The following is a 5209-nucleotide window of genomic DNA, read 5'->3' on the forward strand; positions in this document are numbered from 1 at the left end:
TATCATTGAAGACAGATGCATTATAGAATCAATCACTGGTGAAATCTGGGGACTAGCTGAGGTAGCCCACCTGACCTAGTAGGAAGGCATAGGGAGTTTTATTTTTCTGCACTCCTTCTCTGGAAAGATGGAGAGTCACAGTGAGTTTTTCACTATTTGATAAAGACCATCACTTTCCACACATGAACATTCTACTTTAGACAAGAGTCAGACAACTGTGAGAGACCTGTGAAGACATATTTCAGTTTTATTATCTTTTAGGCATAGACGGGTATGTTAATCCATTCCCACATACAATTCCTATTATCACATACAGGGAGTGAACCTTGAACCTGCAAGACCTGTTTCCTGTTGCCAAAGAATTAAATGGGAGAGCCGAAACCTCAGAAACTGAGGATTTGGAATTCTTTTTCTTCTCAGCATCTCCCTGCAGGTGGCGGCCATTAAATAAGTAAGCGTTCCTCTTTATCCAGGCACTGATTCGATGGTAACAATGTTGACTCTTTTTTTCCCCCCGGCAAACTTTCTGCTTTCAGTCCAGAGCTCTGAGTTTCTCATGTTCTGCTCTGGAGGTTCTGACAGCTGTTTTTGGACTTAATGAACCATTGCAAGTGGAAACCAAGAAATAACTGTAGCATAACCCTCTCTATCTATTGTCATGTTGCTTCTTTTTGCAAATATATCTTAGAAGTTAGACTTTAAACCTTTGATCTCCCGCACTAAAAGAAAAATAATATTTATATGGAAGTAATTTTATTTTAGTGTTTGTGATTTATTGTGGAGAGCAGGTGTTTAAAAATTTTAGAATTTCTTTAACAAAATTCTAAAGAGAAAATAAAAAAGAAATCACAGTATTTACAGAGATAACAGAATGGCTTGGCCATGCAAAACAAATAACTTTGGTTTTTCCCCTTTTACTTTGGTTTAAATATTGACCAAGATTTAATTTTTTTTCCTGCCAAATAAAACTTCAATAAAAGTTTAGAGGCAAAATAACATATTTTCTTTTTTTCCCATAATATTTTATACAGCATTGAGTCTAAGAATATTTTATGCATTTAATCCATACCAATGCACTACAGGAAGCTTTTATTAAACGGAGTCACTATTGCCCAGACAGTAAATGGTTTACAAATGTACAATAACATATGTTTCTAAATAATGCAGAAGTGGCAAAATATTATTCCTATTCTCATCTGACTTTAATTTTCAATTTATTTTCATTGCCTTCATAATTTTTTATTTCATGAGTCTAAGAAACAAACACCAGTTTTCCTTTTCCTTTCAAATAACATAGCTCTATACCTAGAAATCTGATGTTCATTTATCTTCCCTTTAAAGTTGTGTAAATCCTGGGAAAGAAATGGCTGTGCAGTGTTCTCCCAGAAACCAGGCTTCTGCTTGAAAGAGCAAAGTTTAAAAGTCTAGTCACAAGTAGCCCATATCCAGTCTACTTCAAAAAGTTTCCATTTATACTACCACCCCAAAAATTGCCTCGAGCATAAAACATGTTTATAAAGTTACAAATTGGAATGTAACTAAAGATACATAGACATTTTATTATTACACTTTCATGTACTGCTTGATAAATTATGTATCAGTTAAAAACACTAAATTATCTGCAGGTGCATTCAATATCTGTAGGGTAGTTAACAAAAACACACACGAAAAAAATATATATTCTATATTCTGTGGAAAATAACACAGCTTTGATAATGACCACTGTTAAAACTCCAATTCTGATTGATATCTTTTAAACATGAAATAGGTATAATTTTAAGGCAGTGGATAACCCAAAGGATTTAACACCAATTTGTAATTACAGTGATTTACATTGTGATCTATGAAAATGGGAATGTTGACCATGATTTTTCAAAACTGTCTCTCACACATGCTTGTGTTTTTTCTTTTGACAGAAAATAATTTATTAACAGGTGTCTGTAGAGGTAAGTGCTACCAAATTCTGTTTTATGTCTTTTTTAGAATAGGTAAAATTGTCAGTTTGGGAGTACCGTTATGTATGTATGTCTATATGCATCTGTGATTTACTTCTGAGAGTCTGCTGGTGGCACATCAAAGAGTCGGCTCCTATGGTGTCTATCATTCTGACTCTCGGCCTCCCCTCCCTTGTGATAAAAATCACAGTTTTTGATTAGGGCAATGTGAGTGTCCCCAGTCTTCACAAGCTGCCACCTTTGGGTTTTAGGTGCTTGTGAGATAGTTTGGGGCATTACTGATAGCAATCAGAATCAGAAATGTACCTGCTCAGATTATCCATATAAACAATTGAAATAAAAACATTACATTATACATCAGATTAACAGCAACTCCCAGAACAAAGCTTACAGTGTATAAAAATAGCTACGTAAAAAATTTACATAAAAGGCAAACCAAAAAGAAATCCTCAGTGCAGACATTTACGGAAAAAAAATTGAACCAAACACAACGTATGACCTATTATCATGGCTGCCAAAACTTGGTCTTATTGTTTGTAATTAAATTTCCTTGTTTTACTTGAGATAATTCTCTAAAAACCTGTGACAGCTTGGTAGAATGAACTGCTTAATACTTGAACCATGAATTGCTGTCAATGTCTTTGTTTATGTCTTAAATACAATCCACATTCATGCTTCAATTGGTCTATATGATTTTTATCTCTGAAATGAAAAAAAAAAGCATACTTTAGATAAGCTGCCATAGCAATATTTATTTATTTATTTTTTTAACATCAGCAGACACTTGGTGCTAAAAGTAATTTAGTGAATTACTTTACAGGAGGGCCTTTTATAAAACTCCATTGTCCCCGAGCCCATCGATAATCTCAGGCATTGCTGCATCCATTCTTCAAAGAATTTTTGGAATTATTCAGAGTGTTCTCTTTTTTTTTTTTTTTTTTTTTAAAATTAATAATAATACAAGGTTTTCAAGAAAATATTTCATTGCATTTCTCTTTAGGTTAAAAATATATTCATTCCTTCAAATCACACTATTTCGTGGGATGTGCCTTCAAGTACAGTTTTCCACTGAGCAGTTACTCTATATACAATTTTGAAGAAAACAGTAGTTAAAATCTATGTTTACAAAGGACTAGGGAAAAGAACCCTAGAGAAGTGGAAAAAGCAAGCAAACAAAAGAAGTCGTGTGGGAATGCTGCATACTTGACCTCCAATGAAAGGCAAGATAGAGAAGCAATCCAGTTCTGATTTCTTTCACCCCATCAGTTTAAAATCCTGGCTTTCAGATTTTAAAAAACAAGTCTTATTTCAATTATTCTATTGTTCTCCCCTGTGTGCATCCTTTTAAATTCAGTACTTTCCCACACCCCATCCTTACTATGGGATTAACTTGGATGACCCACTCAAATTGTGACTTGTGGTTTATTTATAATGAACCCGAGTTTACTGTGGTGGTTGGGGCTTTTCATATCATATTGGTAAGCTATAGTAGCAGTTATTCTAAAAGACACATTAAATAGTTAGTGCAAATGGCTCTCCTATTTGCTTGGTTTAAGGGAACGCAAATAAAAAGAAAAACCTCAAATTGCAGGTGGCAATGCTATGGAAACATACTCCTTTTTGAGACTGTCTTAAAAATCACACACAGCTATTTTATATGTTAAATATATATAACATATGTAACAGACATATGCCTCTACATATGTGCATATAGATACATGGATACATATATACACATATACATATATATACTACCTATAAAAGCATGTGTGTATATGTATACACACATGCACAAGTTTGTTTGACTTTTCATTAAAATGATTTGGGATACTGACTGTATAAATATACTCATGCTTTTATTAAATCCCTAGATTAAATTTTTTTTTAAATTTTTATATTTTGAGACAGAATCTCATTCTGTCACCCAGATTGGAGTGCAGTGGTGCCATCTCGGCTCACTGCAACCCCCACCTCCTGGGTTCAAGTGATTCCCCTGCCTCAGCCACCTGAGTAGCTGGGATTATAGGTGCTTGCCACCAGGACTGGCTCATTTTTGTATTTTTAATAGAGACACAGGGTTTCACCACTTTGGCCAGACTGGTCTCAAACTCCTAGTCTCCAGTGATCCGCCTGCCTCAGCCTCCCAGTGTTGGGATTACAGGCATGAGCCACCGCACCCAGCCTAAAATTTTTATATTTCAAAATTATTTTCATAATCATTTATTTAAAGTAAATTTAAGGTATTAGAATCTGTTTTTATTGAACTGAAATACTAATTCAAAAAATAAATCTTCTTTGCACTTAAAGTTTTTGCATTAAAATATAAAATGCTAATTGAATGTTAACATCTCATAGTTGGTTTTTATTATTCAGAGGATAATGATTATTTTGAGGAGGGAGGTGGGGAGACAGGTAAGTTTACATTCTTCCAAAAACACTTTCTAAGTCACAGAAGTTTCCTTTTGAAAGACTCTGTTCCTGTTTTGAGAGGATGTGGAGAAATAGGAACGCTTTTACACTGTTGGTGGGAGTGTAAATGAGTTCAACCATTGTGGAAGACAGTGCGGCAATTCCTCAAGGATCTAGAACCAGAAATACCATTTGACCCAGCAATCCCATTACTGAGTATACACCAAAAGGATTATAAACCATTCTACTATAAAGACACATGCATACGTATGTTTATTGCAGCACTGTTCACAATAGCAAAGACTTGGAACCAACCCAAATGTCCATCAATGATAGACTGGATAAAGAAAATGTTGCAAATATACACCATGGAATACTAGGCAACTGTAAAAAAGGGCGAGTTCATGTCCATTGCAGGGACATGGATGAAGCTGGAAGCCATCATTCTCAGCAAACTAACACAGGAACGGAAAACCAGACACCGCATGTTCTCACTCACAAGTGGGAGTTGAACAATGAGAACACATGGACACAGGGAGGGGAACACCACACACTGGGCCCTGTTGGGAGGTGAGGGGCTAGGGGAGGGACAGCATTAGGAGAAATACCTAATGTAGATGATGGATCGATAGCAAACCACCATGGCATGTGTATACCTATGTAACCTGCACGTTCTGCACATGTATCCCAGAACTTAAAGTATAATAAAAAGGAAAGCCGGGCACAGTGGCTCAAGCCTGTAATCCCAGAACTTTGGGAGGCCGAGACGGGCGGATCACGAGGTCAGGAGATCGAGACCATCCTGGCTAACACGGTGAAACCCCGTCTCTACTAAAAAATACAAA

General features: G+C 35.7%; 1 protein-coding gene across 1 annotated transcript in view; it reads right to left on the bottom strand.

Annotated features, from left to right (window-relative positions):
- Positions 1–223: 223 nt before the first annotated feature.
- ALCAM (activated leukocyte cell adhesion molecule) overlaps positions 224–5209 on the bottom strand; it is a 221757-nt gene continuing 216771 nt past the window's right edge. Inside the window, exon 17 of the mRNA XM_017895735.1 lies at positions 224–2657. The gene's annotated coding sequence lies outside the window, so the exon portion shown is untranslated. The remainder of the gene's footprint in view (positions 2658–5209) is intronic.

Source organism: Rhinopithecus bieti, unplaced genomic scaffold, assembly GCF_001698545.2.
Source record: "Rhinopithecus bieti isolate Rb0 unplaced genomic scaffold, ASM169854v2 scaffold_1422, whole genome shotgun sequence".
Lineage (NCBI taxonomy): Eukaryota > Metazoa > Chordata > Mammalia > Primates > Cercopithecidae > Rhinopithecus > Rhinopithecus bieti.